General features: G+C 39.5%; 1 protein-coding gene and 1 long non-coding RNA gene across 2 annotated transcripts in view; both read right to left on the reverse strand.

The window, feature by feature from the left end:
• PDE4D (phosphodiesterase 4D) overlaps nucleotides 1-22,810 on the reverse strand; it is a 798,342-nt gene that overhangs the window by 124,008 nt on the left and 651,524 nt on the right.
• LOC118499231 lies at nucleotides 9,248-10,127 on the reverse strand. The gene is made up of 2 exons (XR_004901757.1): nucleotides 9,893-10,127; nucleotides 9,248-9,348 (listed from the first exon to the last, which is right to left on the reverse strand). It is a non-coding gene; the product is annotated as an uncharacterized LOC118499231 (long non-coding RNA).

Consider the following 22,810-nt stretch of genomic DNA (forward strand, 5'->3'; position numbering starts at 1 on the left):
GTGTGCACACAACACCCTCATCCACCCTAACGAGGTTAAAGGCCAAGTCCCTGGGGATCTCATTGTTTACAGTGTCCATGGCAAGAGGGAAGCCAAACACTGGGGACACATGTTACTTCAGTCTTGTCTCTGGAAGCGGGTACTGTTTCAGATTTGAGAACGGCATCAGAAGCATAGCTGTTCGGTGCATGTGTTTCTCATAATGATGTTGGTATTCCTCTCACATATGTCCCCACGGCAACCGCTGACTGAGGGAAAGCTGGAGCCATTTCAGCTAGGTTGCATTTTCTAAGACTTCCTACAGAAAGAAATCCTCAGTATTTTTACGAGCTATTTAGTCTCTTGCCTTCAATATTTTTATCTTTCTAGGGGTAGATGTGTTGCTTTTTGCACTGATAGGTCGGCAGCTATGCCACCGTTACAAAACCATGTTTATTCTGCCCTTTGGGCAGTTCATTCAATCATTTGACCAACATTTGCTAGGGAATAAATGGGGGCTGGGGCTTCACGGGTGAGTAAGACACAGACTCCACTCTCAGGAAGTAATGGCGCATTAGCAGAGATAGTTAAGACCAACTTTTATTATGACATTGTAAGACGGAAGAAGCCTGTGAAGAACTGGCTGAAAGTACAGAAGGGGCAAGCTTACACCCAGGAGGAGTTCAGGAATCACTATCTTAGGGGGAAAATAGGTGCCCTCTGGTTTCTGTAAGAGCTGAGGGTAGAGAAGACTTCCAAGGGTGGCACATATGCAAACACTACCAAGGTGTGGGAGAGCAAGGCTGGATGAGGAAACTACAAAATGTGGGCTGGAGTCCAGGACAGCATAGGCAAGGAAGGCATGGGTGTGGGAGGAAGGAGCCTGAAAAGGTAAGGGCGACCAGACAATGCGGGAAGGTGGAAGAAAGGACACTTACACTAACTGAGCATATGCTTTGTACTGGGCATTTTATCTTTGGTCTCTCCTACGATTTCTCCAATAATCTCTTGACAATGTTTGCTACTCCATTATGCTGATGAGGAAACAGAAGACGAGAAAGGTTATACCTAGGCTGACCCACAATTTGAGGCCAGGTGTATCTAGTAGCAAAGCCCCTGGTCATTTTACTCTAGGACACTGTTTCTAGGTGGGAAGTAAAGACATTTAAACTTTACCTTGAAGGCACTGATGGATGTCTGTAAGACAGCGATAGGACCAGAACTGCATTTTAGAAAAAAAAGACTCTGACAGTTATGTGCAGGGAGAGGGACAGGGGACAGGGATAACAGAAAAGGGGTTTTCCCAGAACAGGGGAGGATTTTTCTCTTTTATTTTTGTAAAGGTCATCATCTAGGGACACCTACTGCAAACCAGAGGTTTCCTTAGGCCTTGATATTGTCACACTTGCAGCTATGCTTAGGAACAGGCAAGTGTGACATACATATTACAAAACGGAAGATGATTGATCCCAGAAACTGACCCATCCTAGAGGGGAGGGGAATGGGATGAGGGGCATAAAGCAAAATAATAAAAAATTTCCCAAACTGAGAAGCACAGTTAAAATATATGCAGAGGTAGACCCATATGAGTGACCGGGCTGGCTAGAAGATGTCCACTCTTCTTGAGGGCAATAGCCACAGATGCTGGGAGCAGATGAAGTAGTTGCAACTTGCACTCGTGTAATTACTTCAGAGGGTTACACTTCTGTTAAGTGATCCGACTCCTTTAGAAGTCTTAGATGATGCCTGGCCTAAGAGCTTTCTTTAGCTACATGTCTCAGTGTAGCTATAAATTTCAGTCAAGTCATGTCCTGCTAACTGGGTCTAGTTAAAGAACTCCGGAAAGGTAGGGGGTGGTGGAGACTGGGATATGTACTCAGTTTTGGTGGGTTCATTTACTTCTTGGATTGGAAATCTGGAGGTCATTATAATTCTTTTTTGGGGGGGGGTGGAAATATAGGTCCTCAGATATACATTCACTTTGCACAAATGAAAGCGGTAAACCAAAATCCAGGGAGTGTTAAGATCCTTAGACTAGGGACTATTTTCTCACAAGCTCTACTTTTTAAAAAGCTAGACTGTTTTTAAAAGAATTTAGCAGAAGTTTTTCACTGAAAGTTTTGCTGCTTCATCTTATTTAGAATTAATAGCAAGATATCTGTATTCTAGAATAGCAAGTAGAAGTGTTTGCTCTAGATCATGATTTTGAGACGTCCAGCAGACATTCTTATGGTAAAGAGATGGTTGTAGGAACTGGAGAAGTAGTAATATTCCTTGATGTGATTCTCTGACGAGAGATTAAAACTTCTACTGGATTTGCACGTTAGGGTCAAGGAGACAGTCATTCTTTGAAGGGTGCAACGGTCTCGCTAGATTCAGCAATCATCAGAGTTCCTCTGAAGATAAACATTGCACCTGTGTACACATGTTCTGTTTGTAAAGTCAGAGAGAATCCTCCATCTATAAAATATAAATCATTTATCCACAGTGTAAATGGATGTTTTACTTATATGGCAGAAGGAACGTTCCAGAAGTTTCAGGGTCATAAGTGGGAAGAAAATGCAATATAACTGGTAGACTAAGTAAAAAAAAAAAAGTAGGTGATTTTTTTAGAACTCCTAACAAAATGCGTTTTCTGCTAATGCTGTTACTTGGAAATTCACAATTGGGTATTTCTTTATACTTACAAAATGAAAATATTCTAAATAGTCGACAACACCACAGTCTAAATAACCTTTCAGTTTCTTTTCTGTTTGTGACTTTCTTGCCCAAATAAGTTGTGACAGCAGTTTTCAGGGTGTTCATAACTAGAACCATCTTACAAAACTTTAGGTGACACTTGTATTTCATTGATTAGACCCAGAGAGGTCAGATAACATTTTCAAGGTCATATAGTCCTAGCCTGTTTTTAATAAAGTCAAGACTATGGACAACTTCAGGGTCTTATTTCTTGGTGTTTTACTGTTTCTGAGGATGTTCCTGCGGGGCTTGCCCTGGAAAGTAAATATGATGAAGGGCAACCGGGTGGGACTCCTCGCCTCTCCCCCTTCCACTTCATCTAAAGCAGGTCTGGGCTTTAAAAAGACGTATAGACTTGGCTTCTTTCTGAAATCACATTGATTGGAAGAAAGACCTCTTCTGCTAAGCGACATTTTTAAATGAGTACATGCTGGACCACTGTGACATAGTGGGCATGTAGAAGAGAAGATGCTCTGACAGTGACGGGCACTCTACCCATTCCCTGATGGCAGGACTCTGTCCTACTCACCTTGGAATTTTCCTCAGACTCTAACTGGGTGTGTTGTGGGGCCTGAAGGTGACAGGGACTGGAGGTTCCTGCAGACATACCTCCAGGGGCTCCCTTCTACTTCACAGAGTTTGTAATTATCTTCTTGTTTTCTTCCACTTACCCTCAGGGTGTGGTGAGCTTGTGTCTCTTAAGGCCAGCCTTGACTTTCCCCTGACATACCTACTGTCAAGTTGGAAACACCATCTCCTAAACTGTACCCACCCTGTTTCTTTTACACATGTGAAACTCATATGAATGAACACTAGGTCAACAACTACAGGGAAAGCAGTATGAGGTAACAAAAATAACAATGATGAATTACAAGGTAGTAGAGTCCCTGATGTGTAAGGAAGATAAATGAGTTCAATCTAGTTTTCCGCTAGTCCGCTTCTTAGAAATGTTTACGATTGCCTTCTCTCCTCTTTTGCTTGTGATTTTTTTCCTGAGTTGCATCTCATCCTCTGCTACCTATTAGGAGGTCCCCCAACCCCCACACTCTCCAACCTCACTTTTTCTGCTTTTTTAATTCTATTTGCAAATTAGGTCACTTGGGCTTACAACTGTCTCATACAGTATATATTATTTCCACCTCAAAACAAACTTCAGGTTGTAATCTTCAAATTTAAAGTCCCTTTCACAATTTACTCCGGAAAACCTGACCTCAGGCAATTAGTGACTAAGTGACTTGACTTCTTGCTAAATTTTGCCTGTGGGCCCCTCCTGGAACCAGAGGGTGGAAACCTCACAAAGCAGTGGCCAGGAAGCTGGGTTGGGGTCTGAAAAACATCTAAAAATTTTCCGTCAATGATTACCTTTAAAAAGTACACTTCACCAATTATAAAGACAAAGGTCTCTTTTGCAGAGATCATAATAAAAGATCTTTCATAAAATAAGACCTTTTATAGTCAATTTCTCAATCAGAGGTCTTCAGAAGACTTCCCTGAAGGTATTTGCCTGGGGAATCCAGAAGAAATTTTTTCCCCGTTATAATGGGACTTCATAATGGTTATAAACAATGATCTGCAAGTAATGGGTTTTGGGGGGTTACAGAGGAACAGAAAGTAGGATTGGGAACTGTGTTCTAAAATTTATACTCATAAAAAAGCAACACAGTAATAGAGGATCTAGAGGGACACTCAATTCCTTTTGCTTTCCTTTCTTTCCCCCATCCTTTCTTTCCTTTTCCTCTTTTCCTCCCTCCCACTACGTTCCTAGAGCCAGAAAGTGTTTACCTCTAAATGTTTATTCAAATGCAAACTCCAGTTAGTCTGATTGGCTTTTACAGTAAGAGTTCCATTCTGAAAGAAACTAAAATTAAATGTCACCACCAATAAATCAACTGAAGGATCAAGAAGATTTATAGCATGGGCAGAGAAACTGATTTAACGTAGGGATTAGGAGGTTATTGAGTCAGCCAGACCCAGACTGGATTCCAGCTCCACCACTTACACTGTGCAGCTTTAAACTTGCTCCTTGAGTGAGCTAAAGGAAACAACACATCCTCCTGTGAAAAATGGGGATAATACTGAGTTATCTCCAAGTGGAGTTGTGAAGAGTGCGTGATAATATGTACGCGGAAAGCTTTGATGTACCTGGAACATGGTGAGTACTCAATAAATGTTATTTAACTTCATGTTACAAAACATACACCACTCGTATCATTGCAGAGCAATAAAGCAAAAGACATTCCAATATTCCACCTAATTAAGCAAATGAGTATTTCAGCAATAATTTAGTTCATGTGCTTCTAGTGTTGTTTACAATTATCTCATTCAAATGACATTTTGTAAAAAGTGTTTGATGTTCCAGCTGCTTAGATCTGAGAACCAGTGATGAATTGCCAGGCCTTGAACTTAGGAAAGCCCAATAGTCAAAAATTCCACAGGGTTGATGTTGGTTCACAGCTTGTCACAATGTGTACCCTTCATTCCTGACGCTGACCGGCAAGGCGGAATCAGGCAAAGGTACTTCAGCTTCTTCGTGTTCACATTCCTTCGCTCTAATCCTGCGACCTTCCACCAGTGTGAGGCAAAGATTTATAAAACATACAATACCTATTTAGTCAGGGGCACTGACCTCTTTTCCCTTAAGACTGTCAAATAAAAAAATGACAACAGCCAACACAACAAGAGCCATCTGGTGTGAATGAATCAAAATTAACCTATTTTTTTTTGACGGATAGTAAAAAAATGTACTTTTTGGTGTGCTGCAGATTTTTAGTGATTAGTTTATGTGTGCTGTGAGATGAAAATGGTTGAAAATCACTGTTTCACCCCAGTCATAGTTGTTAGCCACTATTTTAAAGATAAAAAATCCAAATAAATGAACCATCAGGAATTTCTCTATGGTTTATAAGAGGGAAACATCTTTTATAACTTTATTTGTCCAATTTTTTATTGATAAAGAAAAAAGAATTATTTCTTCATCCTTAACCAAGGCAGCCAGTTTCGTAGAGAGCCGGGTATGCTGTGGGTCAGAGAATGTGAGCTCTGGCCACTGATACCGGTACTCTGAGCTGTGACCATCGGATACTGAGACAAGTCACTTGCCTTGTCCCTGAAAAAAACCTTGTATTGATGATCAGTGAGATCAGTTCCAATCACAGCAGTGTATTATTTCACACCAATCAATTTTTCCAGATGAACTAGAAGGCTGTAAATGGTATGTTCAGAGGAGACATGATGAGCCAAAGTTAAAAATGGGTATATATGTGTCCCCAGAAAGCAAAGGAAAAAGGTCATTGAACAGTATCGGTTAGATCGTTCAATGAGAAAAAAGATAAGTGGTGTTTTGAATACTAATCTCCATGATATTTCAGCTGTTAAAATTAGCTTCATAGGTACTTTCACTGCTGGGATTATACCCTAAGAACCCTGAAACACCAACTCAAAAGAACCTATGCACTCCAATGTTCATGGCAGCACAATTTACAATAGCCAAGTGCTGGAAGCAACTAAGTGCCCATTAGTAAATGAATGGATAAAATAACTATGGTACATTTACACAATGGAATACTATGCAGCAGAAAGAAAGAAGGAGCTCCTACCCTTTGTGACAACATGGATGGAACTGGAGAGCATTATGCTAAGTGAAATAAACCAGGCAATGAAAGACAAATACCATACGATCTCACCTAAAAATGAAACCTAATTACAAAACAGACAAGCAAGCAAAATGCAGTCAGAGACACTGAAATAAAGAACAAACTGACAGTAACCAGTGGAAAGGGCGGGAGAGGGACAATAGGGGAAAATAGGGAAAGGGCCATCAAGGAACAAGTATAAAGGACCCATGGACAGAGTCAAAGAGGGTAGCTTTGAGGGTGGGAGGCAGGGATGGGTGGGGTGGGGTGGGTAATGGGGGGAAATTGGAGACAATTGTACTTGGATAACAACAACAAAAATTAATTAAAAAATTAGCTTCATAGTTAACTGGCTGCATATAACAGGGCTTTTTGTGTATTAAGCAAATATTTTTTAGATTTGGCAGTGTATGAAATTTACACCTAGGTGCCATGAAGTTTAACAAAGTTCACTTTCAACAAAGTCTATCCTGTGGTAGCTTGAAATCAAGCAGACAAATAAGAAAAATGCATATTTAACATATATTGCTTAACAGGTGATATATATCACATCAAAATAATATATCAGCTTAGTTAAGTGACCAACCTGGGATTATGACTTAAACATTTTGTATGTTTTACACACATCTTCAGATTTCCCTTCAGAGACCCTTTTATTTTAACAATTTAAAAACAATTTAAAAGGTACTTGTTGTTTTATAGATGTCCTTGCTCTTTTAAACAGATGTTAAAATCATGTATTCTTTTTTATTACAGAATATATACTGATTAAAGATACTAAGTTTGAAAATGCAGAAAAAAGACTTGTCTTAATCTTAAAGAAAACAAAGGGTGGATTTAATGGAAGGACCATGTTCAAGTGCAAAGTACTGCGGTATGTTTGGCGTTCTCCATACAGCCTCATTTAATCTTGTATATGAGGCTCGGTATTATCACCATTCTGTGGGACAGATGACGGAAAGGATGCTGCTGGTTGTATAGTGACTTTTCTGAATTCACCCAGTAACTAAACGGAGGAAGTGGAATTGAACCCAGATTTGGCAGGCCCCAAATCTCCTGCTCTTCCTGTTCTTTCATTCTTCTCATTCTCAGCGCTTCTCTGGACTTCTGCTTACAGAGAGGTAGGGAGCAGGGGCAGCTGCTTCTATTGTCCAGCTTGGATTCCTGAAAATGGACACCCATGTTCCCCATACTTTTAGAGAATAACATTCTTAATAAATGAATTTTAAAGGCAGTTTTGCATTCTTCTACAAAAAAGTATGAAAGTCCTTTGTAGAGATATGAAATCTGAATAAAGAAGAATTATGCCATTGGTATAAAGGTTAAATATTTAGGTATCATATTTAGTTTGATCAAGCCCTAGTTGAAAATTGATGATTTCATTTATATAATTCCATGTCCAGGTAAATTATGCAATGTTTATAAGGATTTAAACATGTTTATAAACAATTAAAAATTTTAAAATATGCCTCTAAAGACAAGTTTAAAGGTTTAAATAAAACAAAATCTTATTCTTGTTTTGTAAAATTCTGATGAAAACTTCAGGAAGTCTTTATTTCTATATCAAGACCTTTTAAAATATTAACTTAATAAGGATAAGCACTTTCCTATTATGTTTTTAAAAGGTTGCTAGAGAATATGTATTTTGTTTGCAATGTGCATAAAATGTATTTACATAATATACAAGAAACTTAACATTTGATCCTTTTTAGAGCATACTTTGAAGTTTGAATCATGATAATTTATTAAAAATATTTTCAAGTATAAAAAAGTTCTAGGCATGAGGGATAATTACAATAGGTAGTATAGGATAGAAATGTCACACTTTTAAAGCCACCGAAGAGAGTCACTTCTTTAAAGTGAGTTAAATGAGTTAGTTGTTTCATCAAGAAATAAAAATGCTCTGACTCAATTTCTTCCAAATCAGATAATGCAGTCCAGTGCAAATTGTCGAAAGAGTTTTGATACTTTCATTTCCAAATTGGATTTGAAGAGTTTCTTCTGACTCAGATTACACAGTGAGCAGGACAGAAGGACTTAAATTGATAATGTAATCCAGTAGGGCTCTCTGCAGAAACACTGCAGAAAACAATTACCTACTGCTTTATTTCCTGAGTAAAAAAGTTCACCTTAATAAAATAAATAGAAATGCCAAAAAAAGTATATTCAAGTAGAACTATCCTCCTCTGGAACAACTCTTTCTTGTCTCTGGCCATAAGGTCAACAGTTAAAAATGCATGACAGTTTCATGTAAAGGACACATGGACAAAGCCAAAGAGGGGTGGGGTTGGGGAGCATTGGTGGGGGGAGTTGGAGACAACTGTACTTGAACAACAATAAAAAAAGTGAAAAAGAGAAAAAATATGTGTTTTTGCAACTTTTGTTTTATATATCCCTTAAAATACAATGAAAAGTAAGTTCTTATGGTATAGTTGAGAACAGGGGGCAAACATTACATTTAAAAAGTAGAAAAATTCTTACTAAGAGTTTTCTGTTGAACTGGGGAGACTTTTTAAACTGGAATACTGTCTAAACCCTTGTTATTCCTAAGATGGAGTCCATTTTAGATAAATGAATAAAATTCACTCTGAGTCAAAACTGCCTACATTTATCAATGAGTTGGGCAGTGGTACAACTGAATGGGCTAAGCTGGAATACAGTATGAGTGACTGACAATTTCATCTGAAGTTTGACCTGCGAAGATCACAAGTTTTGACTCCGTTTAAATCTCTAGTCCTTTCACATTTCTCTAAATAAATGACATCTAGAACTTAAGGTCCTGTTTTTGTCTCCACAATTCTCAATTGGATTTAGAAATATTTGTAAAGTAAACTCAAGAGCTTTAACCTAGTAACTATATTTCCTGTCATTCATTCTTTTGCCAACCTTTCTATTTCTCTCCAACAGTGTCAAGTGAAATATGGTATCTGATGAAGTTATTTTTCCCATAAAATTCTATTATTTGAATAGCTTTCATTTGACCTTTATATTCTCTAGTCTCCATGTAACAGGGTGCAGCCAAGAGGGGAGCCCCAAATAGGGATTTGTAATAGGATCCAGAAGAGTTTGGAGATAATTGGCTCCACACCACAGGGCCACACCTGCCCAGAATGCTGGCAGCTGTAGCCAATTGTGGGAGGAGCCAGAAATGGGGCCACAGAAGAAGATTGGCGCTGGGATTTAAACCCAGCGAGGCAGCCGTTTGGTGTCTCTCTTTGGGACTAGATATCTCTCCTTGGGACTGGGCATCTCTCTTTTTGGAACCACACACCTGTTTAGGACCACACGGCTTTGGTGTCTTGGCTGGGACCATGAGGCTTGGGTGAGAGTCAGGACCACGAGGCTTTGGAAGTGTTCCCTTTTGCCATGTGGAGGCTGCTGGGAGGACTGTGTGCATTTGTGGGGAACGTTAGTTTGTGTTATTTTGAATGAATAATAAATTCCTTTCCTTTTCACTTGGCAGCGGACATAACAAACCTGGGGGGGGTTCCTTCAGGGAAGAGTATATTGCCCTTTGAGGCCCCCCCTTGTTGCTCTGTAACATCCATAGTCTTTCAAGTAAAAGAAATACTTACGAATATCACCCACACTAAATTACATTAGGTCACCAATATGTAATTTATGAGGGAATTTTTGAATGTCCTCCTAATTCAGCAGCCACTTGCATTATTTATATCTGAGTTATTTCCCGTTTTTCTTGGTAGAGGAATGATTTGGTACGCAAGCCAATAATCTTACTTGGTGTGTTTTTTTTTAAAAAATCATGTCACTAATGGAGGAATCCTTCCCCCCATGCCCCATTTTTGATGTTTTATGGTTTATGCTGTTAGAGATGCCCTACTTTTTCTCCCTTTGCCTGCCTCCACCCAGCCTTCCCCCACTTCCACAGTCAATCCCCACACCGCGGTCCAAGTCCACGGGTCCTTCATGTGTGTTCTTTGGCTAATCCCTTCACTTTCTTCCAGTCAGCCCCCACCTCCTCCTTTCCCTCTTATAGCTCTCAGTCTGTTCCCTAATTCCACGCCTCTGGTTCTATTTTGCACATTAGTTTATTTTGATCATTAGATTCCCCTTATAAGTGAGCTCATATATTTGTCTTTCACTGACTGACTTCGCTTAGTGTAATAGTGTCCAGTTCCAACCATGCTGTTGCAAAAGGCAGGAATTCTTTCTTTCTGCTGTGTAGTCCTCCACTGTGTCAATGTACCACAGTTTTTTGATCCACTCATTTACTGATGGGCACTTAGGCTATTCCCAGTGCTTGGCTATTGTAAATAGTGCTGCTATGAACATAGGGGTGCATAAGTTCTTTTGAATTGATGTTTTGTGATTCTTAGGGTATATTCCCAGCAGTGGAAAATATCCTTAATTAGAAAAAATCTTGTATCTTCCAAAATTGCTGACTTTTACTTTGTTGGGATTTTGGTGGCAGTGACTTTAAAGTCCCAGCTCTACAAAGTACTAGCTGTGTGACCCCGGTTCTGTTGAGGGTACAGGAGAAAAATAATAATTGAAAAGTGGGAAAGGACTACACTTATAAGAGCGAAGGGGACTTTCATTTTTTCTTTTTGTTGTATCTCCTCAAATCTTATCTAAAATTTCAATTTATTTCTCCTCTCTAAGCTTCTCTGTCCTCATCTGTATCATAAAGATGGTAATGACACATCTGAAACTCACACAGAATAGAGAAGGTAAAAAACAATTCAGGTAGAAAGCTTAGCTGAGCACTTGGCATAGTGAGCACTCAGTACAAGAGGTTTGTCTTCATTTTAACAGGTAATTAATTGTATTTTATGTATAACCTGTTCATCCTAAAATAAATCTATCACCAATGAAGACTGTTTAAAAGGAACTCTATACATGATAGGTTATTCAGTGGATCTATAATAAAGATATATTGGAAATAAAACCACTTACCAGAACAAAAATACATACAGTCATATACATTAATATTTTAAAATATAATACATATAGTCTATCTGTACAAATATATATTTTAAAAATTTGGTTTTGTTCTAAATAGCAGAAAAAACATTTCTATTACTCTAAAACCACATGTGATTCAAATACACTGATGATGTTTAACTATCATCCAAGGAAAAGCTGGCTAATATTAGGTTGTAGAATCCTGTAATGCTTTTTCTCAGTGTGGGCCTAGGTAGCAGGGCCATGTGTAAGAGATGCCAGACCTGTTTGGGTAGTGGTAGTGATCAATGACCAAACTTGGTAATCATCAATTCATAGAATTTGGTGCCTTAGGCAAAAGTGTAAATTATTCCATCCCCCTTTTCTTTAAGAGTACACTTTAGTTTAAGAGTACATTTTCTCTTAAATTAACACACATCCTTAGGCTTTTAACTAGGCAGAAAACCAAACATAGAACTAGATGGGCAAATGGCCAGGGAATCTAAGTGAATACTCTGCACTTGAGTCCAAAGCCAATTTCAAACTCCGTTTGATAGACAGCAAGCATTTCCTCTTAATCACTTAGGGGTGAACAGGGATTGCCTAGCTCTCCTTTCTATAGTATTGAGTTCTTTCACTGAAGGACCAGGTTCCTTCAGGTGCTATCTTATTTGGAATCTAATTTGTCCTAACATTTCCTCCAAGGGCTATTAGAGTCCACCACATCACTGTATCCCATTTAACTCCCTAACCACAAAAAAACTGGCTGCAGCATCAAACAACACTATTAAAATACCACAAGGGAACCTTGGAGTAGGAATTCCAGGCACAAGTTACAGCCTAGGGACAAAGAGAGGTTGTAAAGACCTTGAATAATACTGAAATGTGGATTTAAGAGAATTTCAAATTTTGAAAACACAGTCTGTAAGATTTGCATGTTAGATTCCTAGGGCTGGCCCTCTGTGGTTGTGCAGGGTAAAGGATACTAACGTTAAAAGACAAGAGTAAACTTCATTTTCCCCATCACCTTTACGTTTTCCTAGTCAACAGATTTGGGATCAGGTGTGACTCAGAGTGGCTCAGCAGAGACTACCAAGAGGAAGCCCTCCATCCCTGCCACCTGGCAAAGGAACGCAGGCTCATTAGCATATAATTTTTAAAAAGAAATCCTGGATATCTTTTTTGTGCCATCTAAGCAATTACTTGGAAGCCTTCAGGTAAAATCCTGACTCGAAGGGTTTAGAATGCAAGTGCAGAAATTAGCAGAGCCACAGCTGTGTACGAGTCCCCAGACACTGCAAATGGGAATGAATGGTTTGGAAAGCTAGCAGGCCTAATGGATTAGTCTAGAGTCTTACCTCACAGGAGGTACAAAATCAGAGCCCTAGAGCCGAGAGGAAGCTGTTACAGCTATGTCCCTGGAGGAAGAGGAGCCCCAGCCTGCCTTTTGAAGACAGGGGCCTTCTTAGGGTGGGAGACATGAGGGAGGGGAGCCCGTGCTCACCGTGCTTGCCGCCAGAGGTCTGCTACAGAGTCCCTGCCCACTGAGCACAACTGAAGAAATGACTTTTGTTGTAAACTTCCTCATTCTTCTCGATGTGACAAAATGCCCCCAGAATCTTCTCAGAAGGTTTAGTCTGCTAGATGTGAGGCACTGCACCCTCCCTCCACCCCCTGCCCCAAGGGGAGATTCAAGGAGCTTGGGCAGACTGAGCCTCTTCAGGCCTGCCACTCTCATAGAATTTTTCCTTTATATCACAGACTTTATTTTACGTTTAGTACTATGAATATTTGATCACTACGTATCTCCCCTCTCCTGGGCCCCAGACTATAGGGACTAAGGACAGAGCTAGCGCTTCTTTAGGTCATCATTGTAGCCCGAGAGCCTTGCTTAGGTCTGGCATATGGGAAAATCTTAAAAAGTGATGAGTTAAAAGAATGCTGTTCAAATTGTTAAATAGACCAGATCTAGAGATCCAACCCAAAGGCAGGTAATTCAGGGACTCATCAATAGCCAATGGCTTATAATACATAGAATGAAAAATTATCTAATTGTATTTGTAAATTTGTAGGTTCCACTGAACTGTAATTGTAAGTGAAAAATTGTAAATAAGGTAACTGGTGTCAGGGGAAGTTAAAAAATTATTTTGGATGGTCTGAAGTAAAATTTAGGCTAGAGAAGCTATGGCCAGCCATGTGCAAGCTGGGACAATGAAAAAGCAAAGACTGTGAAGAACAGAAGTGGGTCCAGAAAAAGAAAAAGGTCCAGAAAAAGAAAACAGCCCAGACATGGAAACAAACCAATGGTAAAGTCTCAAGAAAGGTCCTACATGTCCTATAAGCAAAAGATGAAGTTGCAGGTCTCTAGAATTATGATCCTTCAAAACTTTATACCCTAAAAACTATGTAAGAATGACATTTATTTTGATTTAGTTATCTCTATAACCAAGCTGGTCTGATGGCAATGTTACTACATGCTGATGAGGGACCTTTGTGAATTAGTGTGGGAAGAAAAGATGCTTCCTCTTTGCCAGTCGCTTGGGAAGCGTGGGAAGCTGGTTTCCTGGAAACGTCACTAAATATCAATAGGTTTGGATCAAGAAAGTGAAACTCTTCTTTCCAGTACTGGCTGGTTAAAAATATAGTTACTGGAGTGAAACATAATTTTGTTCAAAATTCTACAACACAATGTAGCCCTCAATGTTTATTGCAGTTGAATTATACAAAAGAATTCTGCTTGTCCTGTATCTCACAGTTCTGGCGTTGGTTTCTCTCTGATGCCTGGAGTTCACTTCCTGCTAGTGATCACAGCAAGAGGCACTGCCTATTTCCAGTCACTAGAGACCATCTGGAGTTCAGCAAAAACCTAATTTGTGAGACGTCTGATGGGAAAGAAACACCCTTTTATAATCACTTTAGAATCCCTGACCGTACTCCTTGGGTCTGGGAGCAGAGTGACTCGGGCTGTCCTTGAACATATCCTTGCCTTGTCTGGTGCTGAAAACTGGGGGATACTCCCAACTTAGAGGGACCGGTGTTAGAAAAGCAGAGGTGAAAAATGACCTGGGAGATGCTGCAGAGAGGAATGAGGAGATATCATGAGGGGAGAATTGTGCAGAATCAGGGAACACGGAATTACCATATTTTGACATGTATACTGTCCATCCACATTTTTGTGCACAGTATACATGGGTTTAACTTTGTGTAGCCTTGATGTTACTCATTTCCAGGGAATAATTTTAACTTTTAAGGAAATATAAACTACTCTATGTTCATTGACTACAAAAATACATTTTATAAGGTATTCGGTGTCATCACATACTTATTTTCCCAAGTGTCATTAAATAATGTATAATAATCCCATGTATAATGTGCATCATTGTTTTTCCCTCAAAACTTTGGGCAATGTACATGGCAAAATACGGTGGCAGGGTGAAGAGGGTAAGGACAGGGATGTGAAATAAGGAAGGAGAGATCACCACGAAATAAGGAGGGAGTGAGAGAAAACAGTGGAAAAAGAAGAGGCAGAGGACATAAAAGGAAAAGTGGGAACGAGTATAGTGAGGAACATGAGAAAAGGAGAAAATTTGGAACTAAAGTGAACTGTGATGAAATGAGGGAGGAGCAAAAGAGTGTTGTTTTCAGGGTGTCGAATCTGAAATATAACTTCCAGGGTTTGAATCCCAGCTCTACAAATTTTCAGAACAATGACTATGAAAAATAATGACTATGAGCCTCAGATTCTGCTTCTGTGAAATGGTGTGACAGATCATTACACCTATTTTGCAGGGTTTTGTGAGAACTAAACATGGTCCTGTGTGTTGAGTCTTAGCACAGTGCTCAGCACAGGGTTTGTGTTATTGTTGTTGAGGTTAAAAGGGAGACAGAAGAGCAAAGGAAAAATAAGATGCTAGAAGTAGGGAGAGATATTCGGATAATGGCAGAATAAAAAAGAAAGAAGTGAATGTCTGCTGATGATTTTAGCCTTTCTTTTCCAATATTATAATTTAAGTTTCTATGCCTACTATATTACTTCTGTTTTAATGACACTTGGGAAAATAAGTATGTGATGATGCTGAATACCTTATAAAATGTATTTTTGTAGTCAATGAACATAGAGTAGTTTATATTTCCTTAAAAGTTAAAATTATTCCCTGGAAATGAGTAACATCAATGCTACACAAAGTTAAAACAGCCATCCAAAAAATTATTTGTTTACTGTCTCTTCCTCTTTAAGGTATTGACTAGCCAGCTGATGGAATTAACTGAAATTACTGGTCATTTTGAAATGTATTAACCCAGCTGTAGACAGCAGGGGAAATAGAGCTCCTAGTGTTCTTGGTGATGTATCCTTCCAAGTTTCTCTCCACAACACAAACCACTTCCTTTTACTTGAAGTCATTCTGCTGTTCTCATTAGTCTCACGGTCCAGAAGCTAGTGTTGAGTGCTGAAGCAGCTCGAAGTCCAAGACCACGAAACAACACAACAGAATTGGTCCAAAGCACAAAAGGAAGGCACACAGAGCTGTTCTTTCCCTTTCAAGAAAAGGAGACAGAAAGATGGAGGGGCAGGGTAGCTAAAGTATGAGAAATATATTGAAGAGATCTTTTCTGACACTGGGGTGGAGGAGTAAAACCACAGCCCAAATTGGAAGGAAAAGAACTCATTACATTCATCACAGAAATGCTCCAAAACATATTTGGCATGGAACTGCAGACTTCTCAGATCACAGACATGCCTCCCTACCATTTCCACAAAGCTGATTAAATAGTGTGCTCACACACTCACCGGTGGTAGTGGGGTGAGAGACCATTAGTAAGACTACTCTTGAATGCCACTCAGAATATACTAAAAGCAGTTTTATCCTTTTCACAATAACATGTCCTTTAGAAGGACCATGTGAGTTATTTAAAATATTGGCCAATGAAACAAGCCAGTAATGGCAATGTTTCTCACATTTTCCTGATTCTGGTTCACAGGTATGACCATAAGGAGAAGGTCATGCATTATTCACTTCTTTCAAGTTATCGCCTTCTATCCAAGGTGTTAAGAGGCACAGTTTCATCCCATTTCCTTTTGTGTGCAGGAGAAAAATGTATTCAATGTTGGCTTCTACTGCCCTATGTTTTGTTTCAGTATTCTACTTAATAATCATCTGAGGGAGTTCTGAGAAGGGATAAATAAGGACCTTCTCAATTCTAGGTCTATTAGACACAGGCAAGTTGAGCAAGATGATGTTGAAGCATCACACCCTCTACAGGGGAGACCCAACAAAGGGACTGACATATTATCGGGTAGGTTGTTTGAGATTAAAGAGGCACAGACCACAATTTCTAGAACAATTTCATTAGCTATGTTAGAGGTAAGTTTGGTGGCTATGAAACCAGAGGAAAAGGGTAAATGGCCTGGCTGGCCTTGGGAAGGGAGAAGGGCTTGGATTTCAGGTGTCGCCTTGCCCAAAGAAAGAGGTAAACTTAGCGAGGCAATTAAGAGAGGAAAGTGAATTCTAGATGGGCAGAAGAGAACAAGCAAATGCAGAGTTGTGAAACACGCTGTGTTGTGGGTGGAAGACGTTTCCTACTGAATCAGTCAGGTGGAGGGGAGGCCTGGGGAGGGGGTGTGACACGTGGTTGGGCAGGGCCTCGTGTGCCAGAGCAGGGAGGTTGGATTTTATCCCGTGGCCAATGGGAGGCATAGAAACGTTTTAAATATGGAAGTGACATTTTCAGTTTAATTTTCAACTAGATCAGTTTGGTTGCATTCTGGAAGACAGGGCTAAGGAGAATACACCATAGATACACTGTTGTAAGAAAGTGGTTCTCAAAATTTTAAATTTATAGTAAGATAGATATTTATGGCAAATGGCTGTGTGTGTATGTTCATATATTGATAATTTTTATAAAACAATACTTATCCTTGGTATTCTAGATGTGGTTTTACATTCTACTATTTTCTATTCAATTTTATATCTTTTTTATACAATACGAAATACAACTGAAGTGTCAAAAACACTATTTCAGGCACTACTAGTATAAGGCAGGAAAAAAACTGGTAAGTGCCTGAACTAAAGAAGTATTAATGAGTTGGAAAAAGAGCAGAGATTTGAGATATATTTAAAAGGTAAAATAAAAATATAGTTATTTATTTGATTGAGTGGTATATGACTTCCAAGTTTCGGTCTGATAAAAGTGCTTCTAAACTGAGACAGAAAGAACAGATTTTCAAAGAAATATGTGGATTTAGTTTTGAATATGTTGAATCTAAATGGTGGAATATCACCAGGTACTGGATTTTTGTATGAACGAATCTGAAAATCAGGGAAGAAGTTTGAATAGAGAGAGAGTTTTAGGAATCTGTTTCACAAGACGGGGGACAATACTACTGAAGTACATGACAGCATCTAGAGGGTGCACAGGAAAGAAAAGCCATGGGTCAAAAAGAACCTTCCAGAGTACTCATATTTAAGAGGGGAGGAAGACAGATCTTAAAGGATGGAGAGAAAGAGTATTCGGGAAAGCAAGAAGAGGGGAGAATCACCTAGGAGAGAATGGCTCTCAATAAAAATGGGTTGAATACATGTTTACTGAGTGAAGGAGTGAGGAGAAGGGTTCCAGAGGAAGGTCTCTAAGAGAAGGATGTAGCAGCACTGGGGGCAGTTGGAGAAGAGGTGTGAGCGAGGGCTGAGAAGTTCGTAGGAGCTGACGAGGGGGAGCAACGTGACTTAGAAGGGAAGGACAAGGGACTTAGCGAAAGGATCAATAAAGTGTCTGTTACTGAACTTTGCTATTGTTTTTGTATGGTTTTCAAGATTGAGAGAGACAGGAATAGGGAAAGAGCCAGGAAAAAAAAAAAAAAAGGAGAGATTGAAGATGTGAGAGAAAGAAAGGGAAAAAGGTAAAGCAAGGACCCGGAGATGCTACGAGGGGACAGAATCAAGAGCACAGACACAGTGGGTAACTTGGAGCAGGAATGAAAAGGGCACACCCGTTATCTGCTGAGACCAGGAGGACAGAGAGGAGGGTGGGTATGGAAACCAACAGAGGATGGAGGAGCTGAGAAAGTTCATATCTTGACAGTGAGTTTTTTCATTAAGCAACAACTAAAGTCATTTGCTAAAAGGTGATGAGTAGCGGCTGGGGCAGGAGGCTCGAGAAAGGAGAGAAGGTTTGGAATATGCACCTGGAGGACTGGGAGAAAGAGCAGAGCAGTGGTCAAGGGCCAAGTGGCACTGAGGGTATAGCTGAGGTGACTGATCCTGACTTTATTGGAATTTCAGCTTGAAGTGATGGAAGAAACCCACCCCCCACCCACCCTAGAAGTTCAGGTAAAGAACTGGAGAAGGCAGATTGCAAGACTTGACAGAGTGTTGGGTGCACAAGAAGGAGAGGTGAGGAGAGGGCTCATTTGCTTAAAGAATATTGACCTAAAGGATTGCTAGGAAAAACATCTTTATTTCCTCATCTCCTTTGCCGCTAGATATGGCATATGGCTAAATCTGAGCCAAAGAGATGTTAATAGAAGCATTATGTTGGATTTCTGGGAAGTCCCTTCCAAAAAAAGAGGGTGTGCTATTCTTCCTCTCTTCACCTTGCTGCTGGCAGTTTAGACATGATGGCTGGAGCTCTTGTAGTCTCTTGAACATAGAGGCAAAGCCCATAATCTAGGGATGGTGCAGGAGTTCTCTCCACCCAATAACCCTGGGACCCTAATGACATTAGAGTAGCCATACCAGCTCTGGACTGCCCACTCTGGGTTTATCTCATAGGAAAGAAAAATAAACTGTCTTGATTTAAAGCATAATTTGTTCAAGTCTCTTTCGCTCTAGTAGAGCCAAATTCTAGCTAAAATAGGGTATATACATAGCAACTGGAGCACTTTAGGGCCACCTTGGGGGAGAATCTTAACCCTCCATCATGTCATGCCTAGGGAAAATATTTTACAGTGACCAAACAAGCTTTGAATTTTTTAGGACACTAGAGACTGCTCTTGATTTGGATGAGAGAAAAGAAGAATCAAAGCCACATGGATGTTACTGTGTTTTCCTGTTACACCAAGCAGTCAATCTTCTTTGCACTTCTTACAAAGAAATGTATTAAAATTAATGACAACATTTGCACCCCGGATTGCACGTTTCCATTGTTGTATGCTTTTGTTCTTCCTCCCCAAAGGGCCAGAATTCTCATCAGTCACCATAAAGTGGTTTGAGCCCAAGCCTAGTGAATCAATCGCTTACACTGCGTTGTTTTAAAGTGACTAAACAGCTGTAGTGTTCAAGGGCAGCTGAATCATCTGCCAGGGTCACATGTGTTTCACATGTCAAGTAATGTATACGGGTTCCACTCCATCCAGGATTGCATGGAAAAAGACATTTGCAAACAAGTGGTCTGATGCCATGTTTCCAAACAGCTGCTACAGTTATGAATGAAGATAAGAGTTACAGAATATGTTTCCAATCACTCAAAAAATTCATTACAAATCATAATGTTCACACCAAGGAGATCATTTCTGATCATAATAACTTTCAATAAATATTCAATCAGGATAAAAATAGTATATAATTGTAATGATCATACTGAAATCGTTCATACGTAAGTGGGAAGAATGTGTACTGGGTATAAAAACAACACCAACCAAACACGTACTTAAGATGGAACCTCATTAAACAGCTAAAGGGAGAGGACTTCAAGTAATGAGACATCCCTCCAATTCTTGCTCCAGGCAACACTGACGCAACTCTCAGATGCTAATAACTTCCTTAACAAGCTGGAGTAATTGGTACAATGGAGCCAGGCGGGTGGACTGAGGGGATGACCTCAGGATTTAAAGAGCTTAGACACAGAAAACTGCTTTTCTCCCCCTTTTCTTTATTCACATTTTAACATGGAGCACAGTTAGAGAGTATCTGGCCCCAACAGGGAGAAGGAAAAGGGTGGTAATTTTTGTGAGCAGCTTTGCCACTGGTTTCTCCTAACTCAAAAGAGATAATTGGCTTTGAATTTACTGAGTTTTCATAATATTTCTATATGTTTTTCAAAGCCCATGATCAGCCTCCTCACCTTGTTTATGTTTACCCAGTGGTCTTTCACGTGGCAGACATGCCGAATAAATATTGCTCTCTGACCACTTCACTCCTCTCTGCAGGTTTCAAGGCTGGCTTCCCTAAGTAAACTATTTAGTAGGTGCCTCCAAGTCAGCAGGGTAGTGCAGACAGGCAGAGACAAATACCCTCTCCAACTACGTATGGGCTCCAGTCAATCTGGAAAAGGTCTCTCAGCTCTGAGTCACTTATACAATTGAGTCCCTGAACATGTTTCTGTCCCTAATATTTTGTTGCTCTAGGCAACCATCAAGTCCACATGAAGACTTCCGCCAACTGGAGAGGATGACTAGCTAGAGGAGCCAGAATTTTCTTTTAACTCTTTGCTGAAAGCTCAAAATAGCAAAAGTGTCAAAGATATCTTCTAAAGATCCACACTGGGAAAAGTGGAATTTACACTGACTTAGTGTGTCCTTCTGTTCACTTCTTATGGAACTGTAACAAAGCAAAATAAAAGCAAATAACCCAAAACATGCGTTTTTAAAAAAATAGTAAGACATTATGAAAGAGCTTGTTGGATCCTTAGATATTATCTAACCCAACATTCTCATTTTATGAAAGAAAAACCAGGTGAGGTTCCTGACCAAAGGATAAAGAGGAAGCCAGTGAGAGAGCGGGGATTACAGCTCTGGTCCCAAACCCTGAGGTCAGTGCTCTTTCTATATGTTTCACAAGCCCAGCACCAGATGCAAAATGAAGGAATGCTAATAAATCACAAGTAATCACCTCTCTTTTGTAATAACAAATGGTGCTGGATGAAAACTGCTGCTTTGCTGGGATTCTGGAAGCAATCTTAAACTGCTGTGGCTTGTAGTGATCATTCATTAGCACACCCATTACACTGGTCAGGCCAGGTGGGATACTGAATTGACCCTAAAGGTTCTGAAAGTGTTCTAGATCCATCACTGCTTATTATCTGAATTTGATCTTTGCCTGTTCTGAATTCTTAAGGCACTCTGTGTGGCACAATCCTGGGACTATCGAAGATTCTTGGTATCTTTTTCATATATCTCGCCAAGCTCTTAGGGGTGGAACTATACCATATTTACTTCTATTTCCCTCAAAACCAAAGTATAGAGTTATTAATATGTGTTTTGTTGAATGGTGACGATAAATCAATATTGATATTATTAGCTCTGATAGTATAGCAACAACTTACTTATCCAGAGATTAATTATCTAGGAACTCATACTGTTCAACACCCATAAATAGGTGAAAAGAGCCTCAGAACAGCTAAGTAAATGCATTTAAATCACGATTTATAAAAACCGTCTTGAGGATATGAAGTACAGCATAGGGAACATAGTGAATAATACCGTGGTAACTGTGTACGGTGCCGGGTGGGTACTAGACTTACTGGGCTGATCGCTTTCCAAGGTATATAAATGTCTAATCATTATGTTGTACATCTTGAACTAACATGTCAATTGTAGCTGAAAAACATTTTTAAAGTTGTTCTACGCATTAAATATCTTAAAGCCCTGCCTCAGATATATAGATTGCCCCCAAACATACTTTTATTTTGAGTTAATTTTGTCTTCTTTTAGGCTCAATGAAATAGCCTGGTAATCTGGGTTGCCAGAGAGAAAAAAAGCAGCGGATCAGAAAAGATCCCACTAAGGCCAGATCCAGTAACAACACCCAGAGGTGATGACTGGGAGGAGCAGATGAGAAATTAAAGTGCAGCAAAATTTGGGGCTCTGTACTGCAGGGGAAAAAGTCCATACATCACGGCCTCCTGAGGGCATCTGTAAATGACAGAGGAGTATAAAAGTGCCCGTGCGTGATGAACACCCTAAAAATGACATCCACTGCATGACTTTAGAGGTTAAGAAAGGGTATATCTTTTAAAAAGTTTCATTCTAAATTGTCAAAATAAGATGATGAACCTTGGTTTTCTAGAATATTTGACATAGGGAACATTTTCTCCTTAAATAACATATAGGTAACCTAGGCACGGAGATAATTCAGCCTTAAATTTTATACTGGAATCCAGGTATTGGCATATTTTTATCCTATATGTAATCCCATATGTCCTACATATAATACCAAGGATTATAAGGCCTCGGACATTGTCAGAACCATCTTACACCCACTCCATAAAATCATACAGGTAGCAGTTACTACATCCTACTCATCTGTCCTTTTATCTTTTCCAACTATCTCTTCCTTTGTATACCTGCTATCTAGCTATTTTGCTAGTGTAGGGCCTTTATTAGACCTCATTCTTGGACATTGCTATTGTCCTCTAACTGGTCCCTAAACCTTTAACATTTTCTTCCTCCACTCTTTGAAATTGTTATAAAGATTCCGGGTGATTCTAATGAACAAACACGTTTGTGAACCACTACTTTAAATGCTTAGCACATCATTCATTTGACTCTTTTTTTTTTCTTATACTTCTTTCAAAAATCTTTAATAATTTTAAAAATATATTTTATTGATTATGCTATTACA

Source organism: Phyllostomus discolor, chromosome 3 (assembly GCF_004126475.2).
Source record: "Phyllostomus discolor isolate MPI-MPIP mPhyDis1 chromosome 3, mPhyDis1.pri.v3, whole genome shotgun sequence".
Taxonomy (NCBI): Eukaryota; Metazoa; Chordata; class Mammalia; order Chiroptera; family Phyllostomidae; genus Phyllostomus; species Phyllostomus discolor.